The 26,861-nt window shown below is 43.2% G+C and overlaps 1 pseudogene across 1 annotated transcript in view; it reads right to left on the bottom strand.

Moving 5' to 3' along the window:
- Positions 1 to 4,732: 4,732 nt before the first annotated feature.
- LOC147737591 (uncharacterized) overlaps positions 4,733 to 26,861 on the bottom strand; it is a 41,871-nt pseudogene continuing 19,742 nt past the window's right edge. Inside the window, exons 3-4 of the transcript XR_015299698.1 lie at positions 18,309 to 18,490; positions 4,733 to 8,129 (exon numbers count right to left, since the gene is read on the bottom strand). The product of XR_015299698.1 is annotated as an uncharacterized LOC147737591 (transcript). The remainder of the gene's footprint in view (positions 8,130 to 18,308; positions 18,491 to 26,861) is intronic.

Below are 26,861 nucleotides of genomic sequence, written 5' to 3'. Positions count from 1 at the left end.
AAAGAGGGTGCACTCTGATGCTTCATCATGTACGAAGCCTTTGGCGTTCGTCTGTACTAAGCTAGTGATAGAGTAAAATGAGTGTTTATTGCCCTCTATGTCACTCTACTTCCAAGCACCTACTACAGCTTGTACATTGGTTACTGTAATCTGTTCACCTACATTATGCTTAATATAAATAGTGCACAATTTCGGCGTTTGTGTCTGCCTACAATGTGGACATGATACAAACAACAGTACCTACTGTAGTGTAGTTCCTATATTCCCAATAGGCTCTGCGCACTGGAATAACATAAACAATAGTTTAGACGTAGGACTGAAGTCAACTAGGTCACTATTGAATATGTTAGACTTGATTGTGAATGCCAGCTAGCTCAGAGGTCACTAGAAACTTTCTCGAATTCACAAGAAGGGATTAGTTTCTGACAACCGCATAAACATGACAACTTTGTTCCCCAAGAATAAGAAATATATCTCTAGAGTCGCAGAAACAATACATTGCGATTTCACTCAGTCAATTGTGCATGCTTCGTTTCACCAGGATTTGCAGGTTTCTAAGCCATAAGATACATAAAAAGGATAAAATACATACAATGATAAATAACGACTAAAAGTACTCAACTGGTGCTTCTAAAATACGCCTACCCAGGTGTACCTAACCTAAGTCTAGTACGAGGGAAGAAGTAAGTAAGGTATAGCTTAAATTCAGTATTTTTTGCCAAGAATCTATCCAAAATTTCTCTAAGGGTCTAATGAGCTCCATACCTTGGTTTTAGAATGAAGGAGGTCTCAGGACTCAATCTCCCAGTAACCCGCAAGGGTAGCAGGGAAACACTGGAGCTGGATTTCTCGGCAGGAGAAAAGACAGCGTCTTTCTCAGTGCATCAGCTGGAAGGTCGGCTTCCTTCGTCACTCGCTATAGCAGGGTATCGGGAAAGCAGTTAGTCGATCAGCTCCAAACCACCGTGTGTTTGCTAGGGCAGATGTGGGTATATTTATACCTGGAAGGTGCAGAGTTCGACGTAAGATTGGACATAATAACCTCACTAAGAACTCGCAGTTCTTTGAAAACTCCATGAGTTCTTGGACAAATCAATACTTAAGCAGGGGGAAGTCCCGGACTGCTGAAGTTTAGTTTCTCCAAGAATTCGTTGTGGATTCTAGGAACTTGTGGAAGTAGCCATGTCGTATTTGGACTGCATTGGCTATGTCTAAATATGGTTTTGATTCTTATGCCTATATAAGGATATAATAAGTTATATCTATATAAGGGCATGAATCGGGAAAATTACACTAGGGTCCTAGATTCGTCTACAACACTACTAGGTGGATGTTACAATTCAACAAGAGTCTAAAATACTTCAGCACAACTGACTTTGCATCAATATTACGGGGCATCAGTCTTGATGGCAAGCCAACTTTGTATACATTATTATCAGAGACTATACTTGCCACTTGGATTCAACTTTACAAGAGAATTTCATAAATTTTCATACAGTTGTATTTATATAATAAAACAACCTACCCACAATAATTCATCTATCTATTCATCTTTTTGGGTTCTGGAGTAGCATGCTACTCGCTGAAAAGCGCTTCAACACTTCATCAGGGGTAGCAAGCGCTATATAAACGCAAAACCTTCCCTCATCTATCCGTCCAGTCTCTTTTTCAACCTAACTAACAGACCAACATGTCCATCTCTCAAATACATTTTATATTTCCCTACACTAATTCACCACTAATCATTTTGGGATCCTGGAGTAGCGTGCCACTCGCCGAAAAAGCGGTTCAAATTGACCCTAACGCACTCTGCTGCTCGCAGAACTCTGCATTGAGCGGTTGAGTTTTTTTGACACTTTGCAGAGTTCTTCATTGAGAAACACCGCCTAGACCTATTCTTAGCATGAAAATCTAGATTTCAGTCATATGTTAAGAAACAAGTGTGAGTAGAAACCTTTTGGGTGGAGAAAATTTAAGACATTAATATTGTGAATTTTTTGTTAATTAGTTGATGTTTGCAAGTACTAACACATCTCTGTGTCAAGTAAAGACCTTGAGAGTTTTGTAACTTTCAGATACTCAAATTGTGGATTTTGTTGCAATTAAAACATTTTCAAGGCCTGAAATTTCTTTGGAGGTTGCATGCGGGCAGCCTAAGTTATCCTGCAAGAATTTCTTGATTAATCCTATTGCAACTGCAATAAGTGTTTTCTCATGTAAAGTCAGGTTGTTAGAAGATTTTCTGCAACTTAAGATACGCCTTACTTTTTACCTGGTGCGGGTGCATTTCTCATGTTTAGTGAGATCTCCTTTCTGAGTATAACGTTTCTGGCTTTCCCCTCCTGTATAAGGCTTTAATCCAGTGTGAATTCTCTCATGTGAAGTGACATTGTATTCAAGACTAAACCTTATCTGACATTCAGAACACACCCGTGTGAGTTTGCTCATGACAAGTGAGACGTAATTTGTGACCAAAACTTTGCTTGCATTTCGAGCACTCATAAGGTTTTTCCCCAGAGTGGGATCTCTCATGAAGCATAACTGTCTTTCAGATTCAAGCTTTTATGGCATAAGGATTTTCTTCAGTGTGGAGTTTCTCATGGTGAGATAGCGTTTTTCTCTGCAGCTTTTCTGGCATTCAGAGCACTCATAAGGTTTTCATCAGTATGGAGTGGATTATGGTTAGTGAGGCTGTGCCTATCAAAAAATAGGAATTTCTGTCATTCACAGCATAGGTAATGTTTTTTCCCTGTGTGCGTCTGCTCATGTAGGTGAGATTGCATTTAAAATGGATGCTTTTCTGGCACTTGGAGCACTGAAGTATTTTTGATGGTGTGTTTTCTTATGATGCATGTAGCCATCACTACCTCTGAATCTTTTCTGAGATTTAGAGCACTGGTGTTTTTCCCCCAGTGTGGATTCTCAAATGTACAGTGAGATCAGATTTACGGCTGAAACATTTTTGGCATTCAGAGCACTGATAAGGTTTTTCCCCAGTGTGCGTTCTTATATGGTGAGTGAGATTGATTTTTTCACTGAAACATTTGTGGCATTCAATGCAATAAGGTTTTTCCCCAATGTGGGTTCTTGTATGCCGAGTGAGTATTCTTTTTTCATTGAAACATTTCTGATATTCAGAGCATGGATAAGGTTTTTCCCCAGTGTGGGTCCTTGTATGTGTAGTGAGTATTCTTTTTTCACTGAAACATTTCTGGCATTCAGAGCACTGATAAGGTTTTTTCCCCAGTGTGGGTCCTTGTATGTGTAGTGAGTATTCTTTTTTCACTGAAACATTTCTGGCATTCAGAGCACTGATAAGGTTTCTTCCCCAGAGTGGAATCTCACATTTCAGTCAGGTCAGTATAGCTCTAAGCTGGCGCTGTACGTGGACGACTTGATTTTATATACGGGTGATCCAGGTACAGCTATTCCTCGGATCGAGGAACTGACAGCAGAGTTTCGGGCATTATCAGGATACAAGGTGAACAGATCCAAGACTGAGGTCATGTGTTGGAACGTAGATCAATGGTATGGCACTGAGAGTCGGGAGTTTAGATATCTGGGAATATATATTGTGAGGGAATTGGATCGAATTCCTAAGTTAAATCTGGACAGAACAACTAGGGAAATGGACCATTTGTTTAGCAGATGGAAGAACCTCCCATTGTCAATCTATGGGAAAGTGAATCTAGTGAAAATGGTCATTCTCCCCAAGCTCTCCTACCTGTTTTCCACAATACCGCTAACATTCCCTAAGAAAGACATAAATAAGATACAGAGCAAAATAGGTTGTTTTCTGTGGGGGGACAAAGGGATGCGCCTGACCTGGAAGAAACTCAGAAGAAGGTTATTAAAAGGTGGGTAAGCTCTCCCCGATATTAGTCTATATGTAGTGGCATTCCAGTTTAAGAGCCTACGCATGCTACTTACTAAGCCAGGCGACTCATCCTGGGGCAGATTGCTGGAAGAGATGGTGAGAGCAGAAGGGGGAAGCGATGCCTTCATGTATAAATTTGGATCTCCTAGATTCTTCAAGTGGGTTTGTTTGAAGATACTAAAAACTGCCCTAGAAACATGGTACAGGGTAAGGGTAAGCAGTGAGATTGGGTACTATTCAGACTCAGCTCCAGTTTGGGATTCACCTGGTACCCCTGACTGCTTGAACAATGCCTTGGCATACCTATAAAAAGGGCTGGGATTACGAAATGGAAAGAGTTAATGGATGAGGAAGGGATATACCCATGGGTGTACTTGAGGGCAAAGGTAGGGACAGATTTATCAAGATTTAAATATCTTCAATTGGTGTCTTGGCATACAGCGGAACGTGAGGAGATAAAAAGTAATGAGGAAATAGAAAGGCTAAGTCAATCCTTCACACCTGTTATAAAAGAAATCTCGGTATGGTATCAACATCTACTAATGGGATAGCTTCGGAAGAGGGGGTTTGGAACAATTTCTCCATGGCACCACTGGCAGAGGGCATGCTTGAACCATCCTTGAAGACACTATACAAACATATAAAGCCTGCCTGTCTGAAAAAGAACCATTTTTTCGTGGTCAATAGGCTTTACTACACTCCTTATAAAATCAGGAAATTCGCCCCCTCACCGCCACCAAAATGCCCGAGATGTCAGGAATTGCAGGCAGATGACATCCACATGTTTTTCGAATGTTTTTGAAACATTTCTGACATTCAGAGCAAGGATGGATAAGGTTTTTCCCCAGTGTGGGTTAGTGTATGTCGAGAAAGACTTCTTTTGTCACTGAAACATTTCTGGCATTCAGAGCACTGATAAGGTTTTTCCCCAGTGTGGAATCTCACATGTGCAGTTAGAAGTGATTTACGGTTGAAATGTTTTAGGCATTCAGAGCACCTCTAAGGTTTTTCCCCAGTGTGGGTTTTTATATGCAGTGTGAGATGTCTTTTTTCACTGAAACATTTGTGGCATTCAATGCACTGATAAGGTTTTTCCCCAGTGTGGATTCTAATGTGCCGTGTGAGACTACTTTTTAAACTGAAACATTTCTGGCATTCAGAGCACTGATAAGGTTGTCCCACAGAATGGGTCACTGCATGATTAGAAAGACTTTGTTTATTACAAAACCTTTTCTGGCATTCAGAGCACTGATAAGGTTTTTCCCCAGTGTGGAATCTCACATGTGCAGTTAGAAGTGATTTACTGTTGAAATGTTTTGGGCACTCAGAGCACTGATAAGGGTTTTCCCCAGAGTGGATTCTTATGTGCTGTGTGAGACTATATTTTAAACTGAAACATTTCTGGCATTCAGAGCACTGATAAGGTTTTTCCCCAGTGTGGGTTCTTAAATGCACCGTGAGATTGCGTTTTTCATTGAAACATTTCTGGCATTCAGAGCACTGATAAGGTTGTTCCACAAAATGGGTTTGTTACAAAACCTTTTCTGGCATTTAGAGCACTGATATGGTTTTTCCCCCGTGTGGATTCTTGTATGTTTAGTGAGTCTGATTTTTACACTGAAACATTTCTGGCATTCAGAGCACTGAAAAGGTTTCTCCCCAGTGTGTGTTCTTATATGATGAGTGAGACTGTTTTTGTCAATGAAACATTTCTGGCATTCCGGGCACTGATAAGGTTTCTCTCCAGTGTGGGTTCTTCTATGCCGAGCGAGATCAGGTTGGGTATTGAAACATTTCTGGCAATCCGTGCACTGATAAGGTTTTTCTCCAGTGTGGGTCCTTATATGTATAATAAGTCCTATTTTTCTAATGAAATATTTCTGACATTCAGGGCACTGGTAAGGTTTTTCCCCAGTGTGGGTTAATACATGTAGAGAAAGACTTTGTTTTTTACAAAACCTTTTCTGGCATTCAGAGCACTGATAAGGTTTTTCCCCAGTGTGGGTCCTTGTATGTACAGTAAGGTCTCTTTTTTTACTGAAATATTTCTGGCATTCAGAGCACTGGTAAGGTTTTTCCCCAGTGTGGCTTAATACATGTAGAGAAAGACTTTGTTTTTTACAAAACCTTTTCTGGCATTCAGAGCACTGATAAGGTTTTTCCCCAGTGTGGGTCCTTGTATGTACAGTAAGGTCTCTTTTTTCACTGAAATATTTCTGGCATTCAGAGCACTGGTAAGGTTTTTCCACAGAGTGGGTTATTACATGTCGAGAAAGACTTTGTTTGTTATAAAACCTTTCTTGGCATTCAGAGCACTGATAAGGTTTGTCCCCAGTGTGGGTTATTGCATGTCGAGAAAGACTTTCTTTGTTACCAAACCTTTCCTGGCATTCAGAGCACTGAAAAGGTTTATCCCCAGTGTGGGTTCTTCTATGCTGAGTGAGACTGGATTTTTGACTGAAACATTTCTGGCATTCAGAGCACTGGTAAGGTTTTTCGCCAGAGTGGGTTATTACATGTCGAGAAAGACGTTGTTTGTTATAAAACCTTTCCTGGCATTCAGAGCACTGATAAGGTTTTTCCCCAGTGTGGATTCTTATATGTTCAGTGAGATAATATTTACTGCTGAAACTTTTTTGGCATTCAGAGCACTGATAAGGGTTTTCCTCAGAGTGGGTTAATGCATGTCGATAAAGTTGCGATTTGAAACTAAACCTTTTCTGGCATTCAGAGCACTGATAAGGTTTTTCCCCAGTGTGGATTCTCATATGCGTAGTGAGATTAGATTTACTGCTGAAACTTTTTTGGCACTCTGAGCACTGAGAGAGGATTTTCCCAGTGTGCATTCTCTCAAATTCAGTGAGATGAGATTTATGGCTGAATCTTTTTTGGCACAGGTAACTTTTTCCCCAACTTGGGTTATTTTGCTTTGATTGAGGCGGGTTTGAACACTGAAATTGTTCTCACAGCCCGTGTTTTTAAAATGTGTATTACTAGAGTTAATATCTCTACATTTAGTTTTCTCTTGCTTATATGCCACGGTAAGAGTGAACCTGATTTTAGAGTCGGGCTTGTTTAGATAATGTTCAGCATTTATCTCTAAAAGATATTGTGTGTAATCTTCTTAACACTTGAATTGAGCAAAATATGTCTGGATGCAGCCCTGTAACACCGGTCGAAATGTTTGTAGCAGATAACAGTCTTTTGGTTATAGCCTATCCGGCAGCAACTTATTTTGTGACTGAAGTTTTTCTCAAATCTATTTGTATAGGTTCCTAGCAATGCAGTGATAAGGTGTTAGTCTGATATTTAATGATTAAACTGAGAAGTACCTTTTTGCACTGGCATAATGGCAGTAACTGAGAACATTAGAACATGCACAGTAATATTGTGGCTCATCAGTCGCAGAACATCAGTTCCTTTTACCCGTTCTGTGTTTGGTGTAAGGTTAAGGATTGTAGTTCTGAAGACAAGGATTTATTTACATTAGCTAGCGCAACGGTGCTCATTTAATCCATTTTGATATTTAACAGTTTTAAATATCACTCCTGCACAACAGATAAGGTTGAGGTGATTTACATAGAATTACAGAACAGTACACAATAAAAAGGAAACAATCTGAGATGGTCATGAACAACACAATAAAGTGGTGAATTTTTAACGTTTTCGCCAGAGTGAGCAGAGTGGGTCGAGGTGTTATATCCCGAGGCAGATAGTCTCAAACTTGCGTAACTGGTTAAAAACAGTTGTTGAACAAAGGTGATTTTCCAATCTTTTGGTTGTTAGCGTGTCAGCTTCGGAGTCTTCTTTCAGTGTCTTTTTTTTGATGGTTTGCAGAAGAAACCTTTTGTTATATCTTTCTTTTATGCAGTGTGTGCTTCCTCTCTTGAATTACATGATGCTTTAGATCATGCGTGCTTTAGATGAACGTTATTCTGTCATGCTGAGGCAATTTGTCTTTCTGGTAATATTTCAGATGAGGACGTTGTGATTGGTCTTTCTGGCACTATTTCCGATGCTGTGTGGACAGATATGCCTTTGCTCTGGGTTAATGAAATGCAAAATTAGAGACTTCACTTACAGGTATAGTACTTTCCTCAGCTCCCACTTCCTCGCCACACCTAGATTTTGGAAATTGTTTAAACTTAGAATGCTGGATGTCCTTCAGTTTTTCAAAATAATCCTTCTTATGGCACTAACATTCAGTTGGCTGGTGCTAAATCTTGCTTTCTTCGTCCGTAATTTCAATCACCTATAGTATTAAAATTAAATAGTTAATACATGTAAATATCCCCAAAAATAATTTACAAGCCATATCAAAGCAGAGTTGCAAAATTTTGAAAGTGTTGAGCTGTTCTTCAGACCGAGCAGAGTGTAGAATGGTAGCCTGAGAGTACTTGGATCTAGGAGTGAGGATTTGTAGAATCTCAAACATTTTATTAAGCTCAGAAAGGATACATGTACCCTATGGACTTGTAACATAGAATCCCAAAAGCAGACATTAAAGTCATATGGACTGGCACCAAAAAGATATTGAAAATAGAATACTATTAATTAATTTTTAATGTAGATTTCTAGGATGGGAATTTCCCCTCCACGGACAACAGGCGTTTCCCGCTGCCCTGAGTTACCACCTACTTGTATCTGGTATCCTGACTTTTGAGCTCTGGCCTCTGCCGCACGCAAATCTATTGTGTGTTGCGAGGACTATGCCTAGACCTATCTCTCAACTATGGTCCAGAGTATGAATCAAGGGCAATGAAATTATGGAGTACTTTCATGTGTTCATTTTATTCCACCTGATTATCAGTCGTTAGGCTTTTCTGCACCTGGATTTAGAGAAACAGGACACCATTTTTTTCCAGACAGAAAAATTAGACTGAAAAGACCCACAAGACTCGGTGCAGCAGAAGCAGCCAAGACTCATGCTGTTTTTTTACAAACTGGGGGAAACACACAATTCTTCCCTCTGTTAGAAATATCTTTCCCCTTCCCTCCCCTGCTTCGCCCATCTCCCCCCCCCCCCCCCAAACAACCACATGCATATATCTACCTCCTGCTTAAAACAAGTGGTAAATGAAAGCAGAAAAACAGTATGAAATAGTGAATGGCATGTGGTTTGAAAGGCAGAAGAATCTGTTCCTCGTGGCAACTCCCCAGTACATTGCGTCAAAACTGTAACTGCACGTTACTGGGATAAATCTACCACAAAACAATTACATGAGATTTTTCTGCCACCCCAGTACTGTACAACTTCTAACAAGGGGCTATAAGAGATCTTGGACCGGTCCTGTGACCTGGAGGGTCACACCAAGTGTGCCCTCATTTAAGGCAGAGGACTGTCATGTGTTTAACAGCTAGAGCGGTGGTGGCAATGCACCCTGTTGTAAGGATCAATAGCCTGATTAGATCTTTGCATCATGGTCAGTGGGGTGGCTTTCTACTGACACACCCATGTAATGCTCCATTTCTATACCTGTGCCCAGACTTTGCAATAACATCAAGTGCATGTTTACGGTGTTGGTGTGCGTAGCATAAATGCAATGTGAGAGTGTGACAGAGTAAACACCATCTCCTGTCTGCCAGTTGTGTATACAAGTGGGACCATCTTTCCCTCATTTATACCAGAGTTCAAAGTCCTCTGTTACCAAGGAATAATGTGCTCTACAAAGTACGCAGGTGCCTGCTGTGGCACCAGGGATGGTGTCAGCCTGACAGTTTATCTAAATTGAATGGACATCACCTGTAGGCTGAATTACTTAATGGAAAAGCTGTGTAACTGTCCACAAGAGCCTAGAAGTCTGCCTAGAAGCCTGCCTGTCTGGTAAGAAAAGGAAGGGAGTTTCACTATCCAGCAGGAGGACAAGGCTGTCCTGGAAAAAGCAAGGTCCGACACATCCTCGTTATCTGTAGGGCGAGCCGGAAAGCCATCCAGCAAGACCAGCTAGTCTGAGGGATGCCAAGACTCTCCCAACAGTTCAAGGTAGAAAATAAAACTCTACGACAACATGATTGTTGAGGTCCAGTAGGACGATTGTGTGCTGCCAACAGGCCCATTCAAGGTTGCATTTGCCAAATTCCTAACACAACAAAGTCTGAATCTACTGACTTGAATGTGGGCTCAATTGCTGATGGTCAGGCCTCCAGAGGGGGCTGCACTTACAGACAGGCCAGGTGTGACTTGCTACCTTGGGACTGCTTATCTACAGGCAACTGCAAAGAAAAGAGAGTGGGTGCCCTACTGAATGCAGCACTATATCCAGGACAAAAGCGCTCCACAAAACCTGCTGGTGGGTCACTGCTCTCGCGAGTCTTCGGAGGTGCCATTCAAATGTCGGGAAACAGGAAAGAGACCCAGACAAGACTGACTCATCCTGTGAAAGGGTAAGACACTTACGACAGAGCATACACGCATTGGGGGTAACTGGAGTGACAGAACTGACCCTATACTATATTCATGATACTCATAAATGCCCCAAGAGCGCAAGAGGTTATCAGAACTGGACGCACCTGTCTGCAGCACATGGTAGTCTGGCATGCCTGCACTATCTTTTCACCCGGACTGTCCATAAAGATGACTTTAGGGCCGCTACACACATAGCAGGGGGAATCTCAGACCATTTGCTGGTGGAGGTGCAACTCGATGGTCCGGTTGGTATGAATTAGGCGACTAAAAACGGTTCTGACATTTGCAGGTGGGTCACGCTCTGCAGGGTAACATCTGGGAAGGGGGGGGGGAGTTGCCTGAGGCATCCCCACTGGAGGAAAAGCTGCTAACTAATCCCCTGACCGAAAAAGCAATCTCAACCATCTATAGGAAGTTGATCTACAATTCTCTGGATCCCTTGGGACTATGCTGTTACCACCTTGCATACAATTGTAGAAACAGCACGCATTAGGAAGAATTCAGCCCAAGCAGCTGAATTGATAGCTCTGACTAGAGCTTGTGTATTGGCTAAAGGAAAAAGAGTGAATGTGTTCACCGATAGCCAATACGCATTCGGGGTAGTCAATAGTTTTGGCCGCCTCTGGAAGGAAAGAGGATTCTTTACCTCACACGGTACTAAAATACAGCATGGCCAGCTAGTAAATGACCTCTTAGAATCACTTGCCTTGCCCACTCAGATAGCGATTGTGAAGTGTAGTGCACATAAGAGGATCACTGATGACGTAGGTGAAGGAAATGCTTTCGCGGATCAGATAGCAAAAGAGACAGCTAGAGATGTGACAAGTCGTATGTATTTTGCTGGACCTGCCAGATGGGTCAGTCAAGGAGGAATGTGTGAGGACACAATAGAAAGTGTGAAAATGATTCAGGAAGAGGCTACAGAGAAAGAATTAAGTAAGTGGAAAGATGGTACGGGAATGTTAGATGTGACGGGGTGTTGGATAGAATTGTCGGAACATCAGCGTTGGCTGCTAACAGATGCCTATGTACTTCCAGTAGTGACTATGGCGCATGGTCCAACCCACATCAGTGTGAAAGGAATATGCAAGCTTTTGGCTACGGTATGGCAGAATGCGGGAATCCCTAAATGTGCAGACAATCTAGTTAAGCATTGCATTGTTTAATGCATAACCCAGGAAGAGGGACACCAACTCCAGCAGGCCATTTTGCTCCCCCAACATATCCTTTTGAGGTGTTGCAGATAGACTACATTCATATGGAGAGATGCAATAACCTAAAGGATGTCCTTGTGGTGGTGTGCGCCTTTTTCTAGATGGATAGAGGCCTACCCCCTAAAGGATAATACTGCTTTGTCTACAGCAAAGGTCCTTCTGAAGGAATACTTCCAGAGGTTTGGTTTACCTCGAATTGTCTGGAGTGACAATAGAAGTGAATTTGTGGGCCAAATCATGCAGAAAGTATGTACAGGTCTTGGTATTAAGCAGAAATTCCATGCGGCAAATGACCCTCAGTCAGCGGGTTTGGTAGAGTGCTATAATGGCACTCTCAAGCTTAAACTTGCAAAGATACAGGCCAGCACGGGTCTTACCTTTGTCCACCCGAACAGCTGTTCATTCTCGTGTGGGACTTAGCCAATATGAAATTGTGTTCAGATGCCAGGCTAATGTCTGGGGTGTCCCTAGGCCCAAAAAGTACTCGGATATAGAGTATCCAATGTTGGTTGATTATTTGCATGACATCACCACTAAATTGCGTGTTCTCCATCAGCAGGTACAAGACGCTTTTGCCTCAGGCCTCTTCCGATCCCGGGCACACCATCCAACCTGGGGACTGGGTGTGTCTGAAGAATTTCCAAAGAAAAAAGAATCTGGAGCTCGCTGGGGACCGCCAAGACAGGTCCTGCTGACGACACGTACAGCCGTGAAGGTTGTTGGGAAAAAGAACTGAACTGCATTCATGGTGTGCGCTGCAAAAAGGTACCCTTGCCTTTGCCTTTTGACCAGTGGGTCCGCAAAGGTATAGGTGATTTTGAAGGAGAAAGGGTCCCCCGGTTTGTACCTTGAATGAACTCGGACTGAGAAGGAAGACGATGATGTTTTGCAAGAAGCTGTACCATCGCATCTCAAAATAGATACAACTGATCCAGAGACACTTTTTCAGGACCAGACTGCGCCGAACAAAAACAAATACAATCTTTGGCCTAGAAAGACAAGAGACATTTGAAAACTTTTCCTTTTTCTGAACTTACATTTCAAATTTTGAATTGCATATATATTTTTTTCTCTCCTTTCCTGTGTGATACTGGAATCATCCAATTTAAGTTGCAGGGTCGTGGTAGGAGACTTGGTTTGTGACCTGAGTAGTGGCAATAGGCCTGAATGACCTGTAGTGTCATAGGACGGCTAATAACCACAACTAAGTGAGATAGGAAGATTGCCACGAGCAACACTTTAGAGGATGAATTCTGGTGAATCGGAAAATGATAAAAGAGCAGAAATGAAAAAGAAATATTGTAAATTATTGTTTAGTAGATGTGGCATAGTATTATGTGTTTTGATTTTTCTATGTGTTTTATTAGCTTGTGTGGGTTGGGTTACTCACACTTTGCAGCCAATACCTGTACCTACACCCACCTCTCACCCTATATCTTTTCACACTACTGTCTCCCCGCACCAGCTACATACCCTCTCTGAACATGAACAGACCAGGAGAACGGAATACTTTAACAATTCATTCATACAGTTGTTGCATCAGCATCAACTGGTCACTAACACCACCGATTGTTGGGTCTGTGGGCTCATGCCTCACAGCACGGATAAGGGGATGCTATTTTTAGTCTTGCCGTTTTCTTATGAAGGATCCTCCTGGGCATTTCTGGCCATGTTTTCCAACGCATATGAGCACCAACCTCGATACCCTGTTAATACTGATGTTTGGTCACGAACCCTTGATGAAGGGAATAGTAGCCATGACAAAGAATACTGGTGAAGGTGGGAAGATCCCACCTGACGAGAAGCAAGCATATGATGGTTGGAACTTGACCCGATACAAAAACAGCCTTACAGATAGGGCTGGACGAAAAAGATCTCCACCCGTTTGGACTCTACCCTGTCGAGGCCATTACTGTTTGCAAGGGAATGGTCAGAATGTCAAAGCCCAATTAGGAAAGAGCACTTGTAACCATACTTATACTTTTTCATCTCAGACTTCTCTGTTAATACCAGCTCAAGGTACATATTTTGTCTGTCACATGGTTGCCGATAAATTTTTCGGGATCGTGTTATGTGGCTTTCCTCCTTCCTCCAACATATACAGCCCCACACGGCAGGACAAGAGGGAGGGGACTTTATCAAAGGACTCCTCCAATTTTGGGGGCCTATGGCTAATAGCAGAGACATCAGACACCTTATTCGCGTTGTCGAGGCTACAGTAAACAATACGGTGGGGGCATTGAGACCTCACCGCTGAGCTTCAGGCGGACTGTCTCGTAACTTTACAGAACAGAATGGTGTTGGATGTTATTCTTGCAGATAGAGGCGGAGTATGCAAATTGATTGGGCCTAGCTGTTGTATTTACATACCAGACAACGCCCCTACAGTATACCAAGCCACTTTGTGAATAGGTCTGCTTTTCCCAGGAGACCTTGGTTTTGATCGAAGGCAGGCAGTCCTCCCAAGGTTCTGGAGGTAGCTGGGCTGCAAGACGAGTTGACTTTTGGTTCAGGATCATCCAGGGATGCAGACAGGCCAGTAGGGCTGGGACCATGTCCGGCTTTCGAGCTGGGTACTCGACAGAATCCGCGCTGCTTCTTGCCACTGAATCCATCAGGAAATTTGTGGATGCAGGTCAAACGGTGGCCTTGATCCTGTTGGATCTAAGTGCCGCCTTTGACACTGTAGCCCATCACACGTTGGTAGTGTCTGAGGAAGGGTGGGGTATCTGGCAATGCCCTGAATTGCCTACAATCTTTTCTGTCTGGTCACTGCTTCCAGGTGAGACCGGGCAAACACTACTCCAGGGTCATCATGCTGAACCAGGGAGTGCTGCAGGGCTCGACCCTGAGCCCGACCCCGTTTAATCTCTATGTAGCTCCCGTAGCGGAGACTGCTGAGGGGTCGGGATCAGGGTCGTATCCTATGCCGATTAAACGCACCTGATGGTCTCCCTGACCCAGGCACAGGAGTTGGCTGCCTCCAACTTCATGGCATGCATGCAAGAATTGGCTGCATGGATAGCTAAGAACTGCCTGAAGTTGAATAGCAACAAGACAGAGGTGCTTGTGGTGGGTAAGGCCCCGACTGTGTTGTCATCGGCATGGTGGCCCCCAGGACTTGGGGGGTCACCTACGCCCTGTGTGCAGGCAAAGAACTTGGGAGTTTGGTTAGATCCCAGTCTTTCCTAAGACTATCAAACAAGACGGGTAGCAGGCGCCTGTTTTGGGATCCTGAAGGTCCTGCGTTAAACCTTGGACCTACTCCCTGTAGCGTCTAGGAAGACTCTGGTTCATGCCCTGGTGACGTCGCGCCTGGACTATGGTAATGTCCTTTATCTAGGCGCAACAACCAAGTGTATGCTCCGTCTGTAGGGAGTGCAGAATGTGGCAGCCCGCCTTATTTTGAGGCGTCCGAGAAGGGCATCGGCTAGGGCAGCCCTGGCCGCGTTACACTGACTCCCAATTAAAGAAAGAGTCACTTTCAAGGCACTTTGTGTCTGTCATCGGATCCTGCAGGGAAGGGCCCCTCCGTCGCGGTCGGATCTCCTGACCCCCCTATGTCCCCACACGTCAGCTGAGGTCAGGTGGGGTAGGATTGGTGTGCGTACCCGCCATTAAGAAAGCCAGTAGTGTACTGCCAGTGTCAATGGAACAAGCTAAGAAAAAACGGTGCAGAAAACCACAATAAGTGTAAATAATGCACGAGTAGTGTACTGCCAGTGTCAATGGAACAAGCTAAGAAAAAACGGTGCAAAAAAGGCTGGCGACGAGTAGACGGACCATGTCGCGGGAATAGAGGCCAACGCTATCGGAACGAGAACGGAGATTCAAGCAGCCAAGATCAAAGGCAATCAGACCGGGAATGTTCACAGCGGACAGAAGTGGACGACCTCGCCCACGGATAAAACTGGAAAGCGGGCCGATCAATAGACACCCAAACATAGATAACGCGGCAGACGCGCCGGCTTTGGACACTGGGCTGATGCGGGCTATGGAGGGAAGGGAAGGTCTGCGCTTCTCCATGGACTTTCTACCCCCTTCACGCAAGTACACTGTTCTGGGTTGGGATGAAGCCCTCTGCTGAGTTGGGGTAGCGGGAAGTTCAGAGTCCGTCGGGCAGGTAGGCAGGGTGGGAGGGTTTGACAAGGGGTTGGGAAGTATGGGTTCCGAGTTTTTTTGTTCTAGTTTGTAACGGCAATGATAACATGGTGGAATATCCCCTGGCTGACAGGTTTCCACATAACATGGTTGGATTACGGCTCACTCTCATCAACTACCGCATCACACACCCCAGTTGATTGTACCCAGGACACAGCCCCTGAAGCTGAGGTGACCCCCGTCACACTACTCACTTGGAATGTACACAGGCTAGGAGACAAGATTAAGAGAGGACTGGTGCTACAGGCCCTGAAACGTCAAGCTCCCACATTGGCACTCCTGCAGGAAACACACCTCACAGTCACTGAGTGTAAGGCATTAGATAGATGGGGTATAAGATGGTGGTACACTCAGAGTTCTCGTCGGGCTCCAGGGGAACGGGTATCCTGGTGCGGAAAAACTCTTCCTTCATAGTAATCCAAACCAGAAAAGATGATCAGGGGAGATTTGCAGCAATACAGGGTCAATGGGAAGGTAAGCTTATTAATGTGATATCAGTATACATCCCCCCGGCGCTCCACACAGTGGCATTCCCAGCTCTTAGTGAATTTCTGCTTACCCTGCCGGAAGGAGACCTTATTATCGGGGGGGGAGTTTAATGACACAATGAATGCTAACTTAGACAGATATCCAATGGTGACGCAGGCACCTGGAGTCTCTCGCTTGTAGAGTTTCGCAGAGGCACTGGGGCTGGTTGACGTTTGGAGGCATACCCATCACACAACGCGACAATACACGTTTCATTCAAATGTACACATCAGTCTATCTAGAATAGACTATTTTTGGACATCGGAACCAGTCCGCAGAAAGTTGATGACATTACGATCAAACCCAGAGGTATATCAGACCACTCACCAGTAGTGTTAACCTTCTCCTACCACCACATGTCCCGTAAGAGGCTTTACTTTATCTACCCCGGATACTTACAAGTCCCGAAAATTTTAAAAGAAATCCGCAAAGCCACGAAATACTTCTTTGGGGAAAACACTGCATCTGTTGGTTCCCCGTCAGTTTTATGGGAAGCTTACAAGACTGTAATTAGGGGGCAGGCAATAGTCTCCAATACGGGACACAAACGAGAAAAAAAGAAAGAACTAATGGATCTAGAGCTAGAATTACACTCAGCCGAAACAGACCACTCGACGGACCCCACACCTGACTCGACGCACACTCTGCACCTCAAACAACAACAGTGTAGGGATCATCTGCGAAGAGAGACGATGTCCAACCTCACAGCAACCAGACATAAGGTATATGATGTAGGGGACAAGGACGGGAAGCTCCTGGCTTGGCTTGATCGGTGAGAGCAGAGCACTAAGGGAATAGCGCAACTACAGGCAGCAGAGGGACAGTTCACAACAGACCCGTGGGCCATTATACGCACATTGGCAGGGCATTTCCGAGATGTTTATACATCGGCATCGGGCATGTCCGAGGCCGAGGCAGCAGCCTCCATAAAAGGTATAGAAATGCATAAAACTAACGCAGGAGGCTTCCTTGAAGCTGGAGGCGGATCTCACAGAGGACGAGTTGCAAGCCGCAATCTTCTCGCTGCAGTCAGGCAAAGCGCTGGGACCCAAAGGGATCCCGATAGAATTATATAAACAGATGGCGGACACTATCAGTTCACACTTACTGCGAATGTACACCGACAGCTTAGATAGAGGTGAACTGCCGCTTGACCAGCGACTGGCCACAATAGTGGCTATCCAGAAACCTGGTAAACCTCTGTCAGAGTGTACCTCTTATCGCCCAATATACCTGCTCAATGCGGAGGCAAAAATGTTTGCTAAAGTACTGGCAAACAGACTGATGGCACACCTCCCGCATTTAGTTCACCCGGACCAATCAGGCTTCATGCCAAATAGAAACACTGCGCTAAACCTCAGACGCTTGCATGGAGCGATGGCTCAAGCACCAGCCCTGTCAGAGCCGGCGGTTGTCATATCCCTAAATGCGAGGATGGCTTTTGATATGGTGGAGTGGAGTTACCTTTTCGCTGTCCTTCCTCATTTGGGATTTGTCCCTAAGTTTTGTGTGTGGATCCGCCTCCTGTACACCGGACCACTGGCGTATGTAACGGACAATGGGCACATATCAGACGCTATACCACTGGCGAGAGGAGACCTGCCGGAAGGAGACCTTATTATCGGGGGGATTTAATACCACAATGGACAGATATCCGGTGAGGACGCAGGCACCTAGATTCTCTCGCTTGCAGAGTTTCGCGGAGGCACTGGGGCTGGTTGAATTTGGAGGCATACCCATCACACAACACAACAATACACGTTTCATTCAAATGCACACAACAGTCTATCTAGAATAGACTATTTTTTGACATCGGAAACCAGTCTGCAGAACGTTGATGACATTACGATCAAACCCAGAGGTATATCAGACCACTCACCAGTAGTGTTAACCTACTCCTACCACCAAATGTCCCGTAAGAGGCTTTACCCTATTTACCCCAGATACTTACAAGTCCCGTAAATTTGAAAAGAAATCCGCAAAGCCTCAAAATACTTCTTTGCGGAAAACACTGCATCTGTTGGTTCCCCGTCAGTTTTATGGGAAGCTTACAAGACGGTCATTACTTTGGCACCGCATCGTGTACATTGGGAGTTTGTTGCATCTTTTGAGTTTCACTCACGCTTGTTAAGCGGCACTGCAGAATTCCAACACCGACGAACGTCCATGGCAACCGAGTCTTGGCAATGATTTCAGCGCGTTGATCTTCGTCGAGACGTTACACAAGTCAGCGCGTTGATCTTCGTCAGGACATAGCACGCTTACGTCTGATGTCATCAGCGGGCATTTTTATCACCGGGGCAACTGTTCTTAAACAAAACACGAACAAATACGGTGATTTACATCTAAAGACTACACGACATTAAATGCTTCGTTTTTCTTGTTTTCTACAGTTTAACACTACGCAGCAATTTATTCTTCATTTTCTGGTAAACTACAAATAAACACTACGCAACCATTTATTCCTCAAAGTTAGCCAGCTTCTCTTCCTGGTGTTCTACGAAGAAATACTACACGGTGATTACTCTTCATTTCAACGCAAAGGACAACTAATGTGGTGTTTCTTTACAATGTAGTATTTAATTTTTTTTTTAAATGATAGGGTATTTTCAAATGATATTAATATGTTAAGAGTCATAGTATAACAATTATCATTCTATTATCACACAATATATAGTTACACATTTAAAACTTAGTTGATGCATATATACTGTATTTAATTCTGCTAGTTACATTTTCTTAATACAACGTGTAACTATGCAATTTGACCCCCAGCAAAGTTTTTGCAGTCCAAGGGTGATCCTCCCATGCCTTGGGTGAGATGGAAGGAAGAATTTATCACAAACATGAAGGCTATAGATGGCGAACACATGGGGGCAGAAAGAAAGAAAAGTATTTTTTTGCATTGTTTAGGTTCGGAGGGCAAGTTATTTTTAGATCATTGCCTCAAATTACTTCCCAGAGCTATGGAAGCGGTGATAATTTGAATGTGTATAATGAGGCTTTATTAAGAACAGAAAAAAGATTTAAGCCTGTTACAAGTATTGCTTTAAACAGATTCAAGTTCTATACTAGAGAGCAAAAATATGATGAAAGTTTCGATGACTTCCTCACAGGATTGAGATCTTTATCTTTGCATTGTAATTTTGGGTTGTTAACGGATGAAATGATAAGAGATCAAATCATAGTACATGTTAAAAATAAAACAATACAGGAAAGATTATGGGTTTTAGGAAATCCTAGTTTGGCTGAGGTAAACTCAGAAGCAAAGGCATTAGAACAGTCGGAAAAATGGATGGAGGTTGTCAAAGACAATGCAAATAAAAAATGGCAGAGGAGGAGGTTTGTTATATTAAACCAAAAAATGAGAACCAAATGCAACGACAACCCACACGTTTCCAACACAACTATCGAGGAAGTTCGAACACTAATATGTACAGGAATGTTCAAGGGTCAACACGGAACAATGCGGTTTGTTTTAGATGTGGCAATAAGTCTCATTTAGCATCATTTCCGGGTTGTCCTGCAATCAACAAGGAATGTAGGAACTGTGGTAGAGTAGGGCACTTCACAAGTGTATGTAGGGACATTAGACGTAATGTCACACCCTCCAGAGGTGCAGTGTCATGTGTTGCGAATAATGAAGTAAACAGGCCTAATCTTGTACATGAAACAGACAAAGTAGATAGATGTTTTGTTGTTTCTATTATTGATGGAGTTCCTGATTATATTAGGAAATCACCTAATAGTGATTTTAGAGTTGTGGAGTGAACATAGTGTTAATGGTAGATTCAGGGTCCCAGTGGACAATTATCACACATCAATATTTTGTAGAACAGTTGAACAAACAATTGTGTTTAGAGAATTTAGTACCATCTGACTTTTTGGCTGAAAGTTTTGAAGGCAATCAGATTGAAGTTGAGGGTTACTTTGGAGTGAGAATCTGTTTTAAGCATAGGAGTACTGATATTAAACTGTACATTGCAAGGAAAGGGGTTAATGTCCTGGGATGGCGTGATCAATATAAACTAGGAGTTATATTGAATCCAAGAGCAAAAGAACCAGTCACTTTATAGTTCAAGTTCAAGTTCAGGAATTTGTATAGTGCACTACTCACCCAGAGGGTCTCAAGGCGCTTGAGGGAGGGTGGGTGCATTACTTATCGAATAGCCAGGTTTTAAGCTGCTTTCTGAAGGAGAGGTTGTTCTGTGTAAGGCGGAGGTGAGTGGGGAGAGGATTCTAGGTTTTCGCCGCTCAGTAGGAGAAGGATCTTCCTCCCGCGGTGGATCTATGGATGTGCGGAATTGCGGCGAGGGCTTGATTGGATGATAGTAGTTGGCGGGTGGGTGTGTAGAAGGACAGTCTTGTGTTGAGGCATTCGGGTCCTAGGTCGTAGAGGGCCTTGTGTGCGTGGGTGAGGAGACGGAACGTTATTCTCTTGTTGACGGGGAGCCAGTGGAGGTCTTTCAGGTGACCGGAGATGTGAGCTTGACGGGGGATGTCCAGTATGAGTCTGGCTGAGGCGTTTTTGATGCGTTGGAGTTTTTTCTGTAGTTTGGCTGTGTTTCCGGCGTAAAGGGTATTTCCATAATCCAGTCGGCTAGTGACCAGTGCGTGGGTGACTGTCTTTCTTGTTTCGGTGGGGATCCAACAGAAGATTTTTTTGAGCATGCGCAGGATGTTGAAGCATGAAGATGAGACGGCGTTGACTTGTCTGGTCATCGAGAGGGAGGAGTCTAGGATGAAGCCCAGGTTACGTGCGTAATCTGTAGGTATGGGTGCTGTGCCCAGGGCCGGTGGCCACCATGAGTCGTCCCAGGAAGAGGGGGATGATCCTAAAATGAGGACTTCCGTTTTGTCAGAGTTTAGTTTTAAACGGCTGTTCTTCATCCATTCGGCTACTTCTTTCATTCCTTCGTGTAGATTGGTTTTTGGCGGTGTTTGGGTCTTTGGTGAGGGAGAGGATCAGCTGGGTGTCGTCTGCGTAGGAGATTATGTGGAGGTTGTGTTGTCGCTCGATGGATGCGAGGGGACTCATGTAAACGTTGAAGAGGGTGAGACTGAGAGATGATCCTTGTGGAACGCCGCAGATGACTTCGGTGGCCTCTGATTTGAATGGGGGGAGGCGTACTCTCTGAGTCCTTCGGGCTAGAAACGAGAGAGCTTTTCCTTGTATTCCGACGTTGCTGAGGCGTTGTATGAGGGTGCTATGACAGACTGTGTCGAAGGCGGCGGAGAGGTCGAGTAGGATGAGGGCAACTGTTTCTCCGTTGTCCAGTAGCGTTCGGCTGTTGTCTGTAGCTGCGATGAGGGCGGTTTCGGTGCTGTGATTGGCTCGGAAGCCAGATTGTGAGGGGTCGAGGGACCTGTTGGATTCAAGGAAGGCGGCGAGCTGATTATTGACGGCTTTCTCAATGACTTTGGCAGGGAATGGAGGAGTGAGATGGGGGTGGTAGTTCTTTAAGTTCTTTATGTGATGATACACTATATAATCAGATTGCCACCATTGGTAACAACGATAACTGTAATGATAAAGAGAAGAAATTGGTAAACAGTTACAAGAATGTGTTTTGTGACAAGTTAGGGAAATTAAATGATTTCTCTCATAAAATAGTTTTAAAGGAAATTGCCACACCTATCAAACAAAAAATTAGGGGAGTTCCAATTAGTGTAGGACAAGAATTGAAGGATATGTTAAAGAATTATCAGATGAGGGGATTATTGAAACTATTGAATCGGCTGAGTGGGTTTCCCCCATAGTTTTGGTCCGCAAACCGGATCAAAAATTGAGAGTATGTGTTGACCTTAGAGCTCTCAACTCTAATATTGTCTTAGATTGTCACCCAATGCCAAATATTAACGAAGTTGTATCAATGTTTGATGGAGCCCAGATATTTTCAACGTTAGATTTGCGATCAGCATACCACCAAATAGAACTTGAGGAGGAGTCAAAGAAACTCACAGCGTTAATTACGCCTTTTGGCCTATACCAATATACGAGAATGCCATTTGGCCTGGCGTCGGCGGCGTCAGTGTTCCAAAGAGTGATGTTCCAGATATTTAGAGATTTGGATGAATTTGTCAAATGCTTCCAGGATGATATTTTAATTTTCTCAAGGAACGAAACTCAGCATGTATTTCATTTAGATGAAGTTTGCAAAAGGTTACAGAGCCATGGTCTCACATTGAGGGCACACAAATGTTATCTTTTCAAACATACAGTCGAGTATTTGGGTCACACATTGTCTGGAAATGGAATTGTTCCAAAGAAGACTAATGTAGATGCAATTGTTAAAGCCCCATAATCTATTAATAAGGATTAGTTGTTATCGTTCACGGATATGTGTAAATATTACAGTAAGTTTGTGGAAAATTTTGCGACTAAAATGGAACCATTGCTGGTTTTATTAAGACAAAATGTGTGGTCAAATGAACAACAGGAGGCTTTTGAATGTATAAAGATGGATATAATTAATGCTCCTACATTGAAACCCATTAGAATGAAGAAAGAGTGCATAATCACGGTGGATGCCAGTTTATATGGTTTAGGGGGCATTCTGTCCCAAAGAGAAGGAAAAGAGAAGGAAAAGAGGAGTTGTGCGTGGCTTTTGCCTCACCCACATCGAACGGAAATATGCAGCAATTGAGAGAGAATTGCTCGCGTGTGTGTGGGCGGTGGAACATTTTAGGTTATATGTGTGGGGTTGTAGATTTATCCTTAGGACAGACCATAAACCGCTAGTTAATATATTGTCCACAGGTGGCGGTTGGCATTCTACTGCCAGGATTGCGAGGTTATCATCAAGATTGCAGGAGTACAATTTTAGCACAGAGTATGTTCCAGGAAAGAAAAATGTCACTGCCGATTTTCTATCTCGTCTGCTGTGTGAACAGGACAAGGTGGATGTGGTTAAGGAAGGAGAATTTATTGCTGATGTGATGGGTGACCATTTTCAAGAGATTACAGAGGAGAAGTGGGACAGTTGTGTCAGGATAGAGGATAGGTGGAGTACTCTTAAAAAATATATAATGGAAGGATGGCCTAAAAAAAATTAATTAAAGAAGAGCTCTTACCATTTGCAAGGGTGGCGGATGAATTGGAATGGGAAAATGTTTTTTTGTTTAAGTCAGGCAAATGTGTTCCACCACAAGGTATACAGGATGTCATACTCAAGTTGTCTCATAAGACACATCCCGGTATTTCTTCTATGAAGAGGTTGATTAGGAGTTTCTTTTAGTGGCCTGGAATGGATGCATTTATAGATAGGACAGTAAGAGAATGTAAGAGTGTGTGTCGAGTGAGAAAATGCTAAAAACTAATGTTCCACCTTTAAAGGTTGTTAAGTGGCCAGACATGCCGAGGCAAAAGTTAGCCTTTGATATTTCAGGCCCATTTAAGAATTTACCAGAAAATTCACAATATGCGCTAGTGTTGATTGATTTTCACTTAAAATGGCCAGAAGTAAAATTTTTACCCAATGCCAGTACCAATGCGGTGATTGTTTTTTCAAAGAGATATTTGCTCGAGAAGGTTGTCCTTCTGTGTTAGTTACGGTCAATGGGGTGCAATTGAAATCATTAGAAATGGAGAATTTCTTAAAGGAACATGGTATTATCATTATATGAACCACATGAGAATGGCCAGGTGGAACGGTTTAATAGGGTGTTGAAGTCTTATATAACAGATGTGGTGAGAACGCGTGGTGAATGGATGAATGAGTTAAGAGAGAGATTGTGGGTGTATCAAATTACACCCCATACAACAACAGAGCTTAGTCCATTTAAACTACTCAAAGGAAGAGATCCAGCTTCAAAAATGTGTCCATGGTGGTCTAAGAATAAGTGTCAAGGTAAACTGGACATTAAAGAATGTGTACATGATACAGCTAAGAGAGTAGAAGCAAAGCAACACAAGACCATGAGTTGGTACAGTAAAAAATGGAAGGTCAAAACTCATCATTTTGTTGTGGGTGATTGGATAAGGATTATGAGACCAGGTCTGATGATGAAAGGGTCATGTAAGTTTGGTAAACCTATACAAATCAAAAAAGTGTTTAGTAATTCTGTAATTACTCAAGATGGAAAATTGTGGAAAGTAAGAAGAATTGCTAAGTGTAATAATGTTGTTTCTGATTCTAGTTATAGATATAAACCCAAAACAGATGTATATATACAGATATAAACCCAACACAGATGTTTTGGCAATTTAAATACCTCAAACACTAATAATGTGCAGAATAAGAGATGATCCTTGCGATGTTTGCAGGAACCTGGGAAACTGAAACATGAATCAGACGGCACACAATGGGATGTCTCAGTCAATGGTCCCAGCCCAACTGGCCTCTGTGCCGAGCATGCAGAATCAAAGGCAGATATATTGGAACATGCCTTCAGTCCTGATGGCCCCACAGCCCAATACAGAATAGAATGCCAAATTCTCAACAAATTCAGGATTTCAACAAAATTCTTCAGTGATTAATAAGGATTTTTCACAACTTGCATCTACACTAGGAGTTTCTACTGGACTGAATCAGACACAATGACGGTGCCTGAGACGGGAGAAGGATTGCATGCTTGGTGCAGTCCTAGAGGTCACCCAGAGTGGCCCTTTTGTTGAAGAAGTAAATGGGAATCCAGCATCTCTTTTAATCAATAAATGTCCTACACGTTCCACAGTCAGGCTGACGGGAGCTCCCAACCCACCCCTCTTGGGAAAGTAGTGCAGGTTTAATTTGATTTGATTTGATTTATTATTTTATAGAGCGCGCGAATGCCCGAGGGCATCTTGGCGCTAAGACAGAAGAAGGTTTTCTGGCCTGATCAAGCCCTCTAGCAGGCTACCGTGAAAAGCCAGGTTTTCACTGCTTTTCTAAAAGAAAGCAGGGATGGACTGTTTTTTATAGAAATTGGAAGCAGGTTCCAAACTTTTGCTGTATGTAGAAGGAAACTTCTGCCTCCCCATCTGGCTCTTTTGAATCTGGGCACTAGGATCAATTTGGCTTGACTGGAAAAAAAGAAGCCTGGAGGGTTCATACTGTTTCAGACGGGTCTTTAAGAACTGAGCGCCAGACCCCTGGAGCGCCTCGTAGGCCAGACACAGTGATTTAAATTGAATCCTTTTGACGATAGGGAGCCAGTGCAGGGATTTTAATTTATGGGTAATTGGCTCGTGTTTAGGAATGTCTAGCACCAGCCTTGCAGCTGCATTCTGCAGGCGCTGAAGTTTTGATAGAATTTGCAGCTTAGCTCCGGCATACAGGGCATTCCCATAGTCTATCCTAGACAGGGCAAGGGCAGTTACCATCTTTTTCCTGGCATCCTTTGGGATGAAGGGCAATAGTTTTTTAATCATTTTTAAAATGAACCAGACTGCCGAAGCCAATTTACTGGCCTGGGCGTCGAAGGAAAGATTGATATCTAAGGTCATACCCAGATTTTTGACCTTCTCTGCTGGAACCGGACAGCTGCCCAAGCTATCAGGCCACCACTCCGGGGACCAGATGTTTGGATCACCCCCTAGCACCAGAACCTCACTTTTATCCCCATTCAATTTCCGACAATTGGTGAGCATCCATTGTCTGACTTGTACCATGCAGGATCTGAATTTCTTCGCTGTCTCTTTCACATCCTTGCTAATAGACACCACAATCTGGGTGTCGTCGGTGTAAGACACCGGTGTGAAGCCAGCTGCCCTAATGATTTCAGCTAATGGGGCTACATACAAATTAAAAAGGGTCGGACTTAAAGAGGACCCCTGGGGCACTCCGCAAGGGGAACTGAAAGTTTTTGAACTAGCTTCCCCCAGCTCGACTGAAAAAATTCTGTTGCACAGATACGAGGCTAGCAGAGCCCGTGCCGAGCTGTTAACTCTAGCCTCGGTTATTTCTAATAAACAACTAATGAGCTGTCAGCAAATGTTCCCGTACAAATTGGGTCAATTATGAATGGCCAGAAACTTAAACTGTGATTAAGATCCAGTTATTATGTTAGGGAATAACCTTGTAAAATGACTTGTGGCTTTTAGGGGAAAAGTCACAATTAATTATTCATTTTGTAGGTGTGGTTTATTTAACTACATTTTGTTGTGCCATGTTTTCATGAACATTCATTGGTTGCTGTAATTTTTACCTCATCATGAACCATGTCAATAATGTGTTCTCTCTGTCTTAAAACTTATAAAATGTACTGTTTTAGGATATTTCCTGGAATTGTTTTATTTTACAGTTTTCCTATAGTCAAACTACATGTCACTCCTCTTACTGATTTTGTACTTAAGAACTTTTCCTTGATTTTTACTTAAGCAAATTCTTTGGCAGTTTGCTATTTGATATTATAGAAACAGTTTTTCTTATTTCTTTGCACACATTTGTTGTTGTGGTCTGTCTATTGACTTTACAGATAGAGTTATTTCTGATTCTGGCTTTTGATATACTTTAGCAGTTACCTTTATGTGATTCTCCTGCAAATATTATGATAATTATTTCCCTGACTGAGTAACCATGTTTATGCTTTCAGTAATTATTTGAAACCTTTAATATAGCTTTGAAGCTTGTTGTAGCTCCAAAGGCAAGGGCCTTTACCAAGGGAGCGGTCCTTTAATGGGCAGTATTGCCTGCTACGGCTAACTATAAGGTCATTACACTGTTTGCCCCATGAGGGCAGAATGTGTTCATTA

This window comes from Lissotriton vulgaris, chromosome 1_1 (assembly GCF_964263255.1).
Source record: "Lissotriton vulgaris chromosome 1_1, aLisVul1.2, whole genome shotgun sequence".
Classification (NCBI taxonomy): domain Eukaryota; kingdom Metazoa; phylum Chordata; class Amphibia; order Caudata; family Salamandridae; genus Lissotriton; species Lissotriton vulgaris.
The sequence above is the reverse complement of the archived record's forward strand: the minus strand, read 5'-3'. Positions and strand labels throughout refer to the sequence as shown.